Below are 17,610 nucleotides of genomic sequence, written 5' to 3' on the forward strand. Positions count from 1 at the left end.
CAACAACTTTTATGCCAATTATATAGCAAGTAGTGTGATAGATGCTGGAAACAGTGGAAGCAAAACAGATGTAATCCTTCTTGCTCTCATAGAGCCTACAGTTTAGAAAAGGAAATAAATATTAAATAATCACATAACAAAAGGCAAAATTTCCATTGTGATCATGCTATAATGGAAAATTATAGGCTGTTACAATAAAATGTATCAACCTAATTTAGGCTGGAGGAGCTTGAAGGCCTTAGTAAGGAAGTATTATTTTAGCTGATTCTTTAAAGATGAGTAGGTTTTAACCAGGATGTGGCAGAAACTGGCCTGGTGCTCACCAATCTCATTTCCTCTTCCTGGACACACAGGAAAACTACTTTTTTTCCCCTTTGTAGTTAGACTCAGGTCATGTGACTGTGATCTGGCCAATGGGGTGTGGGCAAACATGATATGTGCCATTTCCAGGCCTGGCCAGAGACACCCTACATAATCACCTACACTTTCTTCTCTTTCCACAGCAACTACAAAGGCTAACTTTCGAATATGGGGTGCCACAATTTATAAGAACCCTGAACCCTTGAGTCTCCACTTGAAGAAGAGCCTCCCTGACCTACATACAAAGTGATGTGAGCAATAAATAAATCTTAGGCGTAAGCTACCAAGATCTTGGGGTTGTTTGCTACCAAAGCAAAATCTAGTCTACCCTGACTATTTCACAAGTGAATTGTTGGCGGGGTGGGGGGAAATTTTAGGAAGATACAGATGCCAAGTCCTGAGGCAGGTGAAGAGTCTATGTATGTTTGGGATTGAGAGAAAGCTGGTGGGGCCCGAACACAGTGAGCAAGAGATTAGTTAATAGAGGGAGACGGAGACCCAATCATGAAGTATGTGGCAAGCCTTATTAATATTTTTGGAGTTTTTCCTGTGTGAAGTCCAAAGCAATGGAAGGAATATAAACAGGAGAACGATATAATGGAATATTATTTCCAAAAGGTCACTGTGGTTAGTGTTTGTAGCCTGGGCTGAAGGAAGCAAAAGGGGATACAGAAAGACCAGTTGGGAAGTTATCACTATCATATAGGCAGAAGATGACAGTGGGTGCAGGAGATATAGTAAGAAATGGAATGTTCCTGGATATGTATTTTGGATTTCATAAAGGATTGGACTTGTTGGGTGAGGGGAATGGGGTACCTGAAATGACACCAAAGTTTTTAACATGAGCAACTAGGTGGATGGGAGGGGATGATGGTATCATTTAATGAGAGGGGTGAGTTAAAGGAAGAACACATACCAGAGTGAAGATCAAAAGTTTTATTTTGAGACATCCAAGTCCGATATTAGGTAGCTATGTGGATATATGAGCCTGGAGCTCTGCAGAGAGTTCTAGGATAGAGATGTAAATTTGGGAATCAGGGCAGATAGATGGGATTTGAGGTCAGAGGTACGAATAAGATCACCTGGGGCAAAAATGTGCAGAAGGAAGAAAAGATGAGCCCAGGACTGATGTCTAAGGAATTTCGACATTGAGATGTTGGAATGAGAAGGTAGAGCTGGAGGTGTAGAAGGAAAACCCATAGTTTCTTGGAAGCCAAAGTGTTTTGAGAAGGAGGGAATGGTCAGCTGAGTCACATGCCCTAAGAGGTCATATAAGATGAGGTCTGGAAAGATCCCATGAATTTGTCAACTTGGCTGCCATTGGTGACAATATCCAGAGTGGTTTTGGTAGAGCAAATGGGAGGTGAAGGGGTAGAAACAGCATGTGTGGACATATTTTTCAAGGAGTTTGACCCTGAAGGAAAATAGAGAAGAGAAAGCCCTAGCTGGAGGGACCCAGGGAGGTTTTCTTGTTTTGTTTTTTACTTTTTATTTTCAAAAAATTCTTACATTGCAAAAGAGTTGCAAAAACAGTGCAGAGTTTCCACATACCCTTCACTCAGCTTCCTCTAATGTTAATATGTTACATACCATAGTTCCATCATTAACACTGAGAAATTAACATTGGTACAACATTACTAAATTACAGACTCTACAGATGTCGCCACTTTTTCCATAAAAATGATTTAATTTTTTTTAATGGTTAAAAAAGAAGAGTATACCATGACACATAAAAATTATGTGAAATATAAATTTCAATGTCCATAAATAAAGTTTTATTGGAACACAACCATGTCCTTTGTCTGTGCCAGTATCCAATTCAGGATCCTACATTATATGTAGTTGTCCTGGCTCCTTAGTTTCCTCCAGTCTGCAGCAGTTTCTTAGTTTTCCCTTGACTTTAACGACCTCAACTCTTTTGAAAAGCACTGGTCAAGTATTTTGAAGAATGCCCCTCAACTTGGGTTTGTCTGATGTTTTATTATGATTCAATTGAAGTTATGCATCTTTTGGCAAGAGTAACACAGACGTGATGTGCTCTTTGTCAATTCTCCATATCAGAGGTACAAGAGGTTTATATTCTTATTACTTTTGGTGTTAACCTTGAACACTTGGTTAAGGTGGCACTTGCCAGATCTCTCTACTCTAACGGTGTTATTTTTTCTATTGTAATTAATAAGTATTGGGAGAATGTGTGAGGTACTTGTAGACTATGCAAATACCTGGTTTCTCCTTAAACTTCCGCCCACTAATTTTAGCATCCATTGGTGGGTCTTGCCTATTGCAGTTATGCCTGTGATAGTCTAATGGGAATTTTCTGTTTGACTGTCTTTTAAGATAAGAAATACTGGAACATGTTTGAATGGTCATGAGATAGGTGGATGGGGCAGAGGTAGGAGAACCAATGAAGAGAATCTCTGAAAAAGTGAGTGGGGCTGGGAACCTGAGCTCACTGAGAGGTTTGCCTTTGAGTAGGAGGTCCTTCATTGTGAAACCTAGTCCTTCATTGTGGCTGGACAGAGGGAGGAGGGACTGGAAGCAGGCATGGATTAGCTTGTGGGCTTGGGGATCTCTTGGGCATCCATCTCAGTATCCCCGGCACCTAGAATGGGGCTTGAACCTTGGGATGTTTTTTAAAGGTCCCCAAGGGATTGTGAGGTAGAACCAGTTTTGTAATGTACAACCATTAGAGTAGAGGAAGATAAATAAGGACATGCTGGAATTTTGAAACAACAACAACTTCTCATAGGCGATAATGATGCTAGGTATGGTAGAAAGGAAAATTATAAATCAGTGGCTGAAAACACCAAAAAAAATGTGTGGGAGGGGCTTAATTAATGAGACAGTGATATGAGAAGATGGCTTAAAATCCACGGAGGAAGTTGTTGAAGGCATGTGAGACAATGGTTGATGGGCTGGATGTAGCTGCTGGAATTAAGCAAAATATCCCTGTTCCTTCTGGCCTTGAGAGATGAGCAAGTAGCCAGGGCAAGTCTGTCTGGGAAAGGGAAGGTGTCATGGTTCTGCTAAGGCCCAGAAGAGTAATAGAGAAAAAGCTTGAAAATATGTTTGTTCCCCTTAGAAACTGCCTTTCACAAGGCTTGCTGGCTCCTGGTGCCAGAACGAGGGCACCCAAAGGTGTGCACACCACCCCTTTATCTTGCGGGCCTGTGTCTATGGCACCATGCTGTGGCTTCACTTATCCTTAGCATGAGTGGAAGGGTGGAAGCAAAGTGGAGGGAGACCTCATTTGGTGTGAGCCATTAGGGCTCAATGATCTCATTTTTCCTGCAGTGTGAGAGGGAAGCTCCTCACCTTTGGATTTATAAGACTTAGAGAACACCAGAGGCTTACCACATCTTGACCCCCTCTAACTGACTCTATCAAAACACTCAGGTAAACGCTCAGAGAAGAAAGAACTTCTTTTGAAAAGTCAAAAGTGACGTTGTCAACATCTTTCACCTGGTCAGAACCTCCTCTGTGTGATATAGATGCAGCAAATTTAAGTGAGTCACTGCAGGATACAGAGACCAACAGTTAGGGGGTGTAAGGTTCATACTCTCTGAAGACACCTATCCACTGCTAAACCTGACATATAGCCACTGTTCTCAAAAAAGATGTTGGGAAGGCACACACACCTTGAGTCCACAAAACGGGAAGGAAGTTCTGTAAGGGGACGGAAGCATTAAGGCAATTTCACACTCTCCCTTCTGGTATCCCAGATAAGTACCTACAAGCTTAGAAATCCTTGAGTGTGGCAGATGTGGAGTGCTGGGCTGAGTTGGAGTATCTGGTCTGAACTCTGGCAGCGTGGAACTGTGCCAACTGGTGCACAGTGGGAGAGAGGCATGCACATCACATACAGATCCAGTGAAAGATAGTAAAGATATTTCTACCTCCGACCTCCCCAGACCCCCCACACACACACCAAATCTGCTGGAAGCAACGAAAAACAAAACAAAGCAAAAACACAGAAAAAGCCCCGTTTTTAATGAAACAAGGAAACTCTCAAAACCTCAAACCACAAACCATGAAGTTTGCCTGCCAAATACTGTAAAATCTGCACTGAAATTGTTAAAATGCTGAGAGCCAATATACACTGTCTCCAGCCTTGAGCAGGAAACACCTTTTCTTAGATGTTAGTGTCACAGTACCAAGGGACCAAATCATTGATCCTTGAATGAGAGTGGGGTTTCTCAAAGGCAAGGGGGCCTTGTATTACTTGGGGAACAGGAAATAAGTTTAGGTGGTGCACGGACAGTCATTTGACTATATCGAATAACATAATGAAAAAGCTATTTTGAGTTCTCTTCCACTTGTGATTACATCAGGAAGAAAGTCTTGGCTTGGGGCCAATGGTGTTCAACTTATTTCTAATTTGTAATGATGTCTCTTTCTAACCAGGAATATGTAGCCCTCAGACTCAGCTTCCAGCAGACAACTGTGTCTAGGTAGAACATATTATCATTGTTCTGTTTCAGCATTTGCCTTAATAGTTACTTCCTATTTATCACAAATGATACTGGCTTTTCATTTCTGATAGTGATATGCCTCCTTTTTAAATAAGTAATAATTGGGAATTGATTCAAAGAAGAACATTGATTATAATAGAGGTGATATTCAGATGAAGCAAAAATTGTAGAAGTGGCGTCCAAATAACTGAAATTTAGACTTGAGTAACAAGATCCAAGGACCTCACAGGAGAAATAGTGTTCTTGCAAAGGACCAGGATGATAGCAGGGAGGGCCAATGCCAAGGAGAAGTCAGGTGGATGCTCATTTTTTTCTGTGACCTGGCCTCTATGCCAAGGGAGTCTCCCGGAGATGAGAGAGTAAGGGATGGAGAGGTGACTGCTAGATTATAATCCAGAGAGCTTTATCCCAAAAGAGGCTTGCTGGAGACCTCAGTACCCCCTCAGTGCCCAAACCTGAGAATCTAAGAGACATTCTCTCATAGAGAAGAAATTGACAGATTTGGAAACACACCAAAGAAAGCTGCCAAGTGCCTCAACATTCTTCTTCCACCCCTCCCATGTTATTCTTTAATAAAGAATGCCCTATCTCACTGGAAAAAATTACAAAATAATATTATAAAAATTACAGGAAAAAATCTCAAAGAGGACGTTCAGGGGTACAAATAAAGAATTATATAGCAATAAAAGACAATGAAACCAAGTGGCAAAGCTCAAGAAAGGAAAGAGAGGAAAGCAACTTTAGAACCAGCCAAAAACTGGGGGGCCTGGGGGGCCTAGTCGGTTAAGCATCTGACTTTGACTCAGGTCATGATCTCACGTTTCATGAGTTCGATCCCCACATCAGGCTCTGTGCTGATGGTGCGGGGCCTGCTTGGGATTTTTTCTCTCCCTCTCTGTCTGTCCCTCCCCTGCTTGCTCTCTCTCTCAAAATAAATAAATAAACATTAAAAAATATATTAAAAACAGAATCAGCCAAAAATAGAATGGACACCAGTAAAAACATAATGGAACAATATGGAAAACAACATTAAAAATTATAAAATGTGATAGTTATGGAAAAAAAGCAATGGAGATCCAGTATATGAGTAATTGGCGTGCCTGAAGAAATGCCCAGAACAAACAGAACAACAGAAAGAACTTAATTGGAATGAAGATTGAGTCAGCAGGTAGAAAGCACACACTGTCAAGGTAAAATTTGTTCAGAGTCATCAATAATAAAATATAGCAGATAAAAATAAGCAAAAGCCACACCTAATATTAAATGACAATAAAGCAAGGTCTACAAACGTTAGGAGCATGATGGTATGATTCATAAATTTTATATTCTGCCAAGTTGTCCATTAAGCATAAAGGCTATTCCCAGTCTTTCTCGAACATAAGACTCAGGGTTTCCACATTCTTGAAAAAAGTCTTTTATACTGAAATCCAGTCAGCTTTTGGATGAACCCAAGTAAATCAAGAGAAGAATTAAGGATTTTTTAAGAATACTGAAGATCAGTTTTGAACATTTTAAACACAGAATTAAGACGAAACAGCCATGGAATTTATTGTTGAAGAACAAAATGTAAACGCTATAGAAGTAATTACATACCTAACAAAAATGAGGGGAAAGTCGCAGCAGAAGGACTGGAAGGATGTACATGTACTCATGTTTAATGGCAAGGAAATAATCACTCTAAGAAAATGCATGGACTGCAGCTTTCTTAGGCAAGCAGGATTCTAACTTCTTGATGATTTTTATATTCAGTTTTTCTTATCTTTAAAGGGGATATTGTAAGAATTCTTGTGGTATCGAAACATTTAATTCAAGTTCAACAGCTTTTATTTTACTTCCATTTCTTTTTCTGTTAGATTAATTTTTTAATATTTTTTTAATGTTTATTCATTTTTGAGAGAGAGAGAGTGCATGAGCGGCAGATGTGGGCAGAGAGAGAGGGAGAATCTGAAGCAGGCTCCAGGCTCTGAGCTGTCAGCACAGAGCCCAATGCGGGGCTTGAACCCACAAACCAGGAGATCATGACCTGAGCTGAAGGTGGATGCTTAACCGACTGAGCCAGCCAGGTGCCCCTAGATTAATTTTAATCATTTTACTTAAAAGTAATCTGCAGGGGTGCCTGGCTGGCTCAGTCAGTGGAGCATGCAACTCTTGATCTCAGGGTTGTGGGTTTGAGCCCTGCATTGGGTGTAGAGATTACTTCAAAATAAAATATTTAAAAAAAAAAAAAAGTAACTTGCAAAGTAAAATCCCGCTGTTGTCTATCAATCTGGCTGCTCTGGTTCTATGCACAAGGACCTGTTGAGATGATTATTCCAAATGTCATTTCTGGTGAGATTTAGGGTGCATTTTTTTGAAACTTCCTCTTTGAACTGTTCTATGTTATTTTTTATCATAAAACACATCAAATATAAAAATAACAGCTATTTTCTGGGGAGTGTGGTAGAACAATAAAATGGCCCTGTGGTCTTTGTCCTTGGGTGTTGCTCCTGGGATTATGTCATGTTAGACAGCAAAAGGATTTTACCGATGTCATTAAAGTTACTAATTAGTTGACTTTAAGATTAGGATGATCTGTGTGAGTCCAACCTAATCATATGAGCACTTGAAAAGTTGAGAATTTTCTCCAGCTGGTAGCAGAAGTCACAGAGATTTGAAGCATGCAAAGACTTCCATGCAAGAGAGATATCCCAATGTTGGCTTTAAAATAGAGGGCACCATACGGAAAGGCCCTGAGAGCAGCCACAAGGAGCTATAGCAACCCTCTGCCAAAAACCAACGGGAAAACAAGACCCTCAACCCTACTCCTGCAAGGACCTAAATTCTGCCCTAAGTGAATAGGAAGGAGATTCTTTCCCAGAGCCCCCAGCTAGGAACCCCACCTGGCCTGCACCTCAGTTTCAAGTTTATGAGACCTTAAGCAGGTAACCTGTTTGATCTGGCAAGTTCTGACCTACAGAATTGTGAAATACTAAATGGATGTTGTGTTAAGCTGCTCAAGTTTGCAGTCAGTTGCCACCCAGGAATACAAACTAACAAAACTAAAGAAGGTAGTAGACATTTTTTGCTCCGTGCCAGACTTACAGAATCACAATCATCATCATCAACCTCATCATCCTGCCCATGCCATCCTCACCCTGTTGCACATCCTCGTTACTTTATCTGCAGAGCTCAGAACGTTTCCTGAAGCCCCCACAGACACTGTGAGAAAATGGGGACTGTTTTATGTGACAGCTGGAAGACTCTAGTTTGGGATGGGATGTTCATGGAGACTTTGAGTCAGATTATGCCTTTTGTACTAGTTGACTTTTTAAACCAACCAACCAACCAACCAACCAACCAACCAATCAACCAAACAAACAAGCAAAGGTTTTAAATGAATAAGTAGACAAGATGGGGCCAGAGAACTAGAGACGAAGGAGAGAGGGAGGCAATGGGTGGGGAGTGGGTAGGAAAGCAACATGGTGGGGGGCTGAGGAGACAAACATAGTGAAAATATCTCTGCCCCACCTCATCTTTTTCTTGGTCCTCAGAAATAATCATTTTTATCTCTTTCTGATATTTCTTCTGGTGTCATCTCTATACCTTTAAATAATTTGCTCTTATCACTATTGATTGTTTTATGCCTCCTGTATTTTCGTCCTTACATGATAAATGAGGATTGAACACATTGTCACCCACACCCACTCTCCTCTTTATATAGTTACATAACTTTGTTTTTCTATAGGTTTTCTGTGTTACATTAATATACCTTTATTTCTTATTCCATCAACTAAGGGTAGTTATCTCCTGACTGCTCAGAAAAAAGGATGAAGGTAACAGCATCTCTACACTTCTCTTTCATGTCTACCTCCAGATCTCTGCCATATACAATTTGAAGGATAAGAATATTTGCATTCTCTTCTTGGTAACTAATTCCCCACAGACTTATCATAAAACATGAATAGCGTTTAAACAGCATTTACAGGGGCGCCTGGGTGGCGCAGTCGGTTAAGCGTCCGACTTCAGCCAGGTCACGATCTTGCGGTCCGTGAGTTCGAGCCCCGCGTCGGGCTCTGGGCTGATGGCCCAGAGCCTGGAGCCTGTTTCCGATTCTATGTCTCCCTCTCTCTCTGCCCTTCCCCCGTTCATGCTCTGTCTCTCTCTGTCCCAAAAATAAATAAACGTTGAAAAAAAAAATTTAAAAAAAAAAAAATAAACAGCATTTACATTGTTGTGACTCTATAAATACTGTTTTCTGAAGAGGCAAAATGTTTATGAAGATTGTTCTTCTTTTTGTGGTACAACATTTTTTCCTCTTGGGTTTTCTATTTGTCTTTCTTTTATCTTGTTGCATTTTTCTTTATTACTGCTCTTTTTTCTGCCAGCTTCTTCAACCAATCAGGTATTCTGTTGAGTTTTTAAGCCCCCACCCCCCCTCCCCGAGGCCCACCATCCTCATGCAGTGCTCACATGATGGGATTTCCCTTAATGGCTTTTCTGGGTCAATTCTAGATTTTCCAAGATAATATCTTCTTACTTCTTAGATTATGTTTTTGTTTTGCTGTAGCATATTTTCAAGTATCCTCCGAAGAAATGGTGTGTGAGAGGTTAATTTTCTGAGCCCTGTTTGTCCCAGAAGATCTTTATTCTGCACCCACAGTAGGCTGATAGTTTGAGTACAACATCGTAGATTGAAGAACATTTTCCTGCAGAATACTGAAGGCGTTACACTATTGCCTTCTAGTCTCCAGGGTTGCCCATGAGAAATCTGTTTTATTTTCATTCCTTTATAGATGACCTTTTTTTTATACTGGAAGTTTTCCAACTGTTACCTTTAACTTTGATGTTTAAAATCAGATTATGTGACTAAGTGGATTTTTGTTTCAAACTCTGTGTTTACCACTCAGTGGGCCCTTTCTGTCTAAAGATGTGTGGCATTCAGTGCTGGAAAATTCCCCTGTCGTATTTCTTTGGTACTGTCCTCCTCCTTGGTTGTGTTTGCTCTCTTTCTCTCAATCTACTATCAATTGGATATTGGACATCCTGTATTTATTTTCCTTTCCTTTTCCTTACCTTTTTCTTTTTTAAATCTCTGTCTTTTGGTTCTACTTTCAGAGAGTACCATAATTTAACTCTTACACTTTCTATTGATTCTTTTATAACTGTAACAGGCATATTTTTCATTTGTAAGAGCTCATCTTGTTTTTTCTTTGTCATAGCATTCTGTTCTTTTGTGGACGAAATAGCTTCATGAGTCTTTCTGAATATATTAACCAGAGGTTTTTTGTTCAGTTTGCTTTGATTTGAGTTCTCTTCTTAAAATAATTGATTGTTTCCTCCAAGCTTCTTGTGTTTTCCTATTTACTTTCATCCCCCCCCATTTTATTGAGAAATAATTGATGTACATCACTGTATACATCACTGTATAAGTTTAAGGCATACAGTGTGACAGTTTGATTTACATATACGTGAAATGATTGCCACAGCAGGTTCAGCTAACATCCAGTAGTTTCTCTCTTTCATTATAAAATCTTTTCCTGAAGTGTCTGGAGATTCTTCATTGTCCATTCTTCTTTTTTTTTTTTTTTTTTTTAATTTTTTTTTTCAACGTTTTTTATTTATTTTTGGGACAGAGAGAGACAGAGCATGAACGGGGGAGGGGCAGAGAGAGAGGGAGACACAGAATCGGAAACAGGCTCCAGGCTCTGAGCCATCAGCCCAGAGCCTGACGCGGGGCTCGAACTCTCGGACCGCGAGATCGCGACCTGGCTGAAGTCAGACGCTCAACCGACTGCGCCACCCAGGCGCCCCCATTGTCCATTCTTAATTAAGAATGAAGCTCCATCAGGGTGCCTGGGTGGCTCAGTCGGTTAAGCATCTGACTCTTGATCTCAGCTCAGGTCATGATCTCACAGATTCCTGAGTTCAAGCCCCACATCAGGCCACACGCTGTGGGCCTGAGCTTGCTTGGAGTTCTCTCTCTCCCTCTGTCTCTCTGTCCCTCTCCACTTGCTCTCTCTCACTCAGGATAAATAAATAAATTAAAAAAAAAAAAAAAAAAAGAGTGAAGCTCCAAAAATCTGGTTAGTTCTGTGTGCCTGGGCTTGTAAAGGCTTCATGTAAATGCCCAGCAGTCCTACAATGTGCTGACTTTCTCCCTCCAGAGGTACTGAATTTTTTTTTTTAAGAGTGGAATCTGGGGGCCCCTAGGTGGCTCAGTCAGTTAAGTGTCCAACTGGATATCAGCTCAGGTCTTTATCTCAGGGTCATTAGTTCAAGCCCCATGTCAGGCTCTGTGCTGACAGCTCGGAGCCTGGAGCCTGCTTCAGATTCTGTGTCTCCCTCTCTCTCTGCCCCTCCCCCTCCCCCGCTCACACGTGCGCTCTCGCTCACTCTCTCTCTCTCTCTCAAAAATAAAATAAACATTAAAAAAAAGAGTGGAATCTGATAGTACCTTTCCTGGGTGATAGAGACCTTGCTTTAGGGATGGGGGTGAGATAGGAAGGCCCAACTGTTCCATATTCAGACTTTCAATTAATTCTCTTGTCTCCAGCCCTGTGTCTCACATCCTCTGTGGCATTTGATGTTTTCACATCCTGGCCTTCTCTGAGATTCAGCTAGGAAGCTCAGCCTCCTGTTCCTCCATGTGTACCCCAAAGAGTGGTCCCCTGCCATTCCTTGGATTCTTGTATACCACTTGGGGAACCATCCTATCTAAACCATGACTTTTATTTCCCCCCCCTGACATCACAAAGCTCATGAATGCTGGAGCTAGGGCTCAAACCCACTCTCTGATTCCAAAGCTGAGGTGCCTGCCACTAACCATAGCATTCTAGGAACTACATGTTTAAGGACTGATAAAGAAGGGTGAGAAATTTGGGCCTCTTTTTCAACAGATATCATAGATTTGTTCACTATTCAGTGCTTATATGCCTTAGGATCATATTCTTTCCTTCACAAATTTCAGACTTAAATATTTACATAGGCCAGAGAGGTAAAATGAAGCAGCCACTGGGCGTAGGGGGGTACGTGGGGGGGATGGTGGTGGCAATACACATACCTCATTGAAAGTGGCAGTCAGTCACTTGTCAGCTGCTGCCATGCAGGAATGCTGGCCAACCACAGCCCAGTCTTGTGATTTTTCAAGAAACATCAAAATCTAAATTATTATTATTTTTAAAGTTTATTTATTTATTTTGAGAGAGAGAGCGTGCACGTGAGTGGTGGAGGGCAGAGAGAGAGGGAGACAGAGAATCCCAAGCAGGCTCCATGCTGTCAGCACAGAGCCTGAGGCAGGGGTCCATCCCACAAATCACGAGATCATGACCTGAGCCAAAACCGAGAGTTGGACTCTTAACTGAGCCACCCAGGTGCTCCCAAAATCCAGATTATTAAGTAATATTAAGTAATGATTTTAAAGGTTGGCAAATAATTCAAGTTCAACTGTGACTGTAGGCCAGCTGCAGCAACTAGTTTGCTGCCTCTAGACATTGCTTGTGGGATAGAAAACCTGAAATGAGATTTGTAGAGGGAACAAAAGTAAAAGCCATCACAGGACCCCCTCCACCCCCCCACCCCTACCCCCTGCCTATCCCAGAAGCCTGTTTTAAACAAACCAGGCAGTGTGTCTTCTTTGAGCCAGACACTTTCTAGAGTGGATCTGGTGATCATTTCCTAATTCTTGTAACATTCACAACTCTACTGCCTCTCTTAGATCCTAAACCAGCTGGTCTCTCTCCTTTTCTTCTCTTAAGTCATTTGGGCTCAAAAAAATCTTCTTCCTTTTGGATGACAGAGCCAACAGCACATATGAAGGACTCATGAATACTATATTCAGGTATCAAAGGGCGGGGCGGGGGGGCGGGGACTAAGACCAGAACCCCCATGAGTGAACCCGTGCTTGAATAGCTGATCTGCTAGGTTTGCATACTTTGGTGACAGGGGCCATTTTTAGCCAGAGGCCTGCCTGGAAACTGGGAAATGGACCAGAAACCATTTAAATATCATTGAGCCTGAGCTTCTTGCCTCTAATAAACTGAGATAATAAAAATAGCTGTTTGTACTTGAGAGTATTGTTCCGAGAATCAAATGAGATAATGTGCAAAGTGGTGGTATTGTGATTGCAAACAAACTATCGCCTCTGTTGGAGAAATTAAGAATGCATTTGGATGGTACAACGTGGGGGCAGGAAACAAACCTCAGAAATATCCCAAGGTTACTCTGTGATGAAATTTCCAGTCATTTTGAGGTTGATGTCATCCTGTCTGATGAAATGGGCTGCAGTTTATTTTATTTAATTAAACTTATTTAAATAATCAGACACCTGAAATAACAAAATACATTAGAAAAGAAAGTGAGCCTCTCATCAGAAGTCCTTGGAATATGCTGACTCCTGTATCCAATGATGACCTACGAAGAGCATTTCTGGAACACATGCATCCTTCTTAAGTTTTTAAGAACTCCGTTTATGTGCTGGTCTCCTCCCAAAGAATCCCTTTTACGACTTGCAGTCTTTTGGGAAACTGACAGAGAATTGTGGTGTCATGGCCACACTCAGTTCTAAGACAACTCAGCTACCAGAAGAAGAGCAGGCACTTCTAACTTTCTTTTGGTTGGGAGATTATGGCCAAGACTCAAACAGTGTCTGCTTTGTCATTCAGTTTCATCATTATTGTGTACCTTTCATATTGAATGACACGAAGGTTCATGTACGATATGTTCACTGAAGCAATCTCTACAAAAGCAAACAATTTGAAAATGACATGTTTGCTTAACAGTAAGAGAATGGTTAAATAAAACATATTTTGATGATGAAGGATCAGGAAGCTATTAAAAATATATTTGCACACTGGTTCCTATGAGGGAATGGTTAACAACACAGATGTGGTTCTGTTGGACTGGACCAAGGCAGGCTGAGAACATCCACTTCTGCCCAGCACAGGCCAGCTGAGAGCAGACAGAATCATGACTTGAAATAACGCAGCACAGCTGTGCAGTGTGGACAAGCGTCTGCAGCCTACGGACAGGTGAGGTCTGCAGCTGTCAGAGGTGACGCTGTTCACACCAGGCAGACACATCTGGAGCGTTCAGGGGAAATGAACACTACAGACCCTGTATACTCTGTGCACACTTGCATCTGGGAAATCCCCCAGAAGCCATTAGTGTATATTTTCTGAGAAGGCTGCATATGGGGACACTGCCCTCATTGGCCATGTCATCTGCAGTGAGATGAGCCAGGTCACCAGGACAGGGAACAAAAGAACGAAGAGGAACTCAGCAGTGTGTATCAGCAGAAGCCGAGCTCTGTATGCTTATTCTAAGCTGTTATTTAATGCAAAAGCAAGTTGCAATTAAATCATTGCTTTTATTCTTGACCCTGGGACATGTGATAGTTGGGGGGATGTTACTTCAAGTCCAAGTGAATGAGTGGGATAAGCTCAACAGAGAACTGTTTTCAGAGGAGCCATTAAGCCTTCCAGAGTGAACATCCCAGGAGAAAAAGCAGCCCAGCCAGGCACTAGGAAATTTCTCTGATAAGAATGTCAGGGTCATTGGAGAAGCAGGGCGGTTCTAAAGTTAGTCTCCAGGCGGGGCCTTTGAGGCTTCTCCTGGTTCGGGCTCTAGTGATCTTTTTGAATTCTGTAGCGTGGGGGCTGACATGGAAGGATTATATTACCAGAAACTCTTAAACATTGGGCCATAAGTAGATTGCTCTAGCACCCCTCTTAGTGGACTGTAGACAGGACAAGGCAACCGCCTCCCCAAGTCATCCCAGATGACTGAGAAAACCACTCTGATATCACAGGTGGGGTCTGAACCCAGGGCACCAGCAGGGTCCATGGTGCCTGGCTGGACAATGGTGGTGCCCAGCAGGCATGGGCTTCTAGGAGTGGGACCCCTAGCAGTCATGAGGGAGGCTTCGACAGGGACCAAGAAGCCCTAAATGAGAAGGTGGGGATGAATACCAGGAAAACTGGTGACTCCCGTCTCTGCCCGCAACATGTTGAGGCTTAGAAACCATGTTACATACAGATGGGGTAAGTGAGGCACAAAGAGGCCAAATCACTTGCTCAAAGGTGTAGAGCTGTAAAGTGACAATCCAGATTTGAACCCAGATCTTCTTGACTTCTGCTTGTTCTACTAGACCATGAGCACTTTCAGGAGAAATCAGAGAATGTCCGAGGAATACCAGTAATCCAGTTGGATGGAAAAAAAAAAAAAATCATCAGAGGAACAGCAACAATCAAAGCTGGAAAGGTACTTGGGCCTGTATTGCGGAGAAGTTTGCACTAATTTGGGCAATAGTGGCACAGGGGATTGGCAAACTATGGCCTTCAGGCGGAATCTGCTGTCTATTTGGGGGCCACAAGTTAAGAGTGGTTTTTACAGATCTGATGACAGGGAATACCAACTTTGAGCCCCAATGTCATAGGTGAAATATTATCCTATGGGAAAGAATTCCATTCTTCTCATTAGTAGTCTGTTATGATAAAATATTCAATTATTATTATATTTTGACCTCAATAAAAATTTGTGAAAATTTGTTATATGATTCTCTATATAATTTTCTTGATTTTGCCTCTTGGCCTACAAAGCCTAAACTATTTACTATCTGGCCCTTGACAGAAAAATGTCACCCACCCCTGGCATAACCAATGATTGAAGAAAGTTATGGGATATAATTATTTTTGTTGTATACTCTCACCAAGAAAAAGTTTGGGCGTGCACATCCTTTACATGCATATTACTTAATATGTATAATATGCAATGGAATACTATGTGGCAATGAGAAAGAATGAAATATGGCCTTTCGTAGCAACATGGATGAAACTGGAGAGCGTGATGCTAAGTGAAATAAGTCATACAGAGAAAGACAGATACCATATGTTTTTACTCTTATGTGGATCTTGAGAAACTTAACAGAAGACCATGGGGGAGGGGAAGGAAAAAAAAAAGGTTAGAGAGGGAGGGAGCCAAAACATAAGAGACTCTAAAAAACTGAGAACAAACTGAGGGTTGATGGGGGAGTGGGAGGGAGGGGAGAGTGGGTGATGGGTATTGAGGAGGGCACCTTTTGGGATGAGCACTGGGTGTTGTATGGAAACCAATTTGGCAATAAATTTCATATTTAAAAAAATAATAAAATAAAAATTAAAAAATATGTATAATATGTAGTAATATACTACATTACTAATGTATACAAGCAGCATAGTCAGGGCTATGAATACAGTTAGAGCTATCCAGTCAAATTGCCTGAGTTCAAATCCCAGACCTACCACTTACTAGCTTTATGACTGGACAAATTTCCTAGCCTTATGCTTCAGTTTCCTCCCCTGAAAAATGGGGATAAAAATAGTATCTATTTTATTGGATTGTTTTGAGAATCAAATTAGTGAATATATGTAACTTGCTTAGAACAGTCCCTGAAACACGGTATATAAGTGCTAAATAAGGGTTATTAATAATGGTATAAACATTCTATCATCATTCGCGCACGACAAACCAGAATTTAAAACAATGGGATGATAACAAAAGTCCTAAACTTTTCTTCTGGGCATGCTCAAGTGATCTGTCTCATCACCCCTGGGGTGTCCACAGAGCAGACCCCAGGTAACTTATCAGGGCACAGAGGCAGGTTGCAGAGGGACTAATCAGGAGGGGGGGAAGGGGCAAGGGCTTCAAGCCCACTAGGAGGGGGAGGGGAAACTTCACAGGGATGGCCATACTAGGGTTAAGTACCGAAAGACGTGTGGGCACGGGCAAGGGCTGGAGAAGGCATTCCAGGCAGACAGAGCAGAAGAACAAAAACAAAAAGGCACGGCGCAGCCCAGGAAGTTCTGCGGACAGCAAACGCCCAGCGTAGTGAGGCTACATGTGGGGAGGGCATCATATGCCAAGCCCTGGGGCCATGGCAACCACGCAGAGCTGGGGAATCACTGATGGCAGAGTAAACAGAACAAAAATATATAAATTTCTTTTTAATAACCTCCTGCAATACAGACCCTGCCGATAGAGTCTTTGTGGTGCAATAAGCATTGGTGGGCCTTAAAAAACTATTTTGTTTTGATTATTTTTAAAGGCAATATCAATGTCCGTAAAAGTTACTTTGGATGGTATGCTAGTGAACAATTGAACTCAAAACTGAATTTAATAACCTTGACCTTACATTTACTTTCAAGGGACTTGGTCGTAGGCTTTTATACTGAAAACAGAAACTTGTGGTTTTAGAACCTAATTTTTCATGGTGAGGTTACAGTGGGGGAGAATGAAACGCTTTCCTCCCCCCACCCCCACCCCCTCCCCGCCCGCAGCGGGTCTCCTCCTTGGAGTCCTTTTCTTTCTCTGTCTTTTCACCCATCCATTCACTGACAGATATGTATGCGTCTCTGTGGACAAGCCTATGCCTCTTTTGGAAAACACTAGATTGACCTCAACAACTAGGATTAAAGTAGCAGTTGTTAGAAAAGAAGACAGAGAGTCTTGTACCAGGGAGGATGTGGCAGACGCCCAAATAAGCAAGGACTATGCCACACTGAAGTTTTGGGGCTTGGGACATTTTTGGGTTTTGGTTTCTGGTCTTTAAAGTAATACAGGCTCTCTGAGAAAAACCGGAGAGTACAGGGAAGTAATTAAGAGATGGGGGGAAGTAACCTTCTTTCCAATCATGTAGGGGCAACCTGTGTTATGTTTTAGAGTACTTTCTCTAATATTTTTCTAATATAGGTTTGTAATTTTTTTTTTAAGATTTTTTTTTTAAGTGATCTCTACCCCCAAAGTAGGGCTGGAACTCACAACCCTG

General features: G+C 41.7%; 1 long non-coding RNA gene across 2 annotated transcripts in view; it reads left to right on the forward strand.

The window, feature by feature from the left end:
- Window positions 1-14,681: 14,681 nt before the first annotated feature.
- LOC125168767 (uncharacterized) overlaps window positions 14,682-17,610 on the forward strand; it is a 28,083-nt gene continuing 25,154 nt past the window's right edge. For both annotated transcript variants that reach the window (XR_007153288.1, XR_007153289.1), the window contains exons 1-2: window positions 14,682-14,848; window positions 14,956-15,068. This is a non-coding gene — a long non-coding RNA (uncharacterized LOC125168767). The remainder of the gene's footprint in view (window positions 14,849-14,955; window positions 15,069-17,610) is intronic.

The sequence above is a fragment of the Prionailurus viverrinus genome, chromosome B3, assembly GCF_022837055.1.
Source record: "Prionailurus viverrinus isolate Anna chromosome B3, UM_Priviv_1.0, whole genome shotgun sequence".
Lineage (NCBI taxonomy): Eukaryota > Metazoa > Chordata > Mammalia > Carnivora > Felidae > Prionailurus > Prionailurus viverrinus.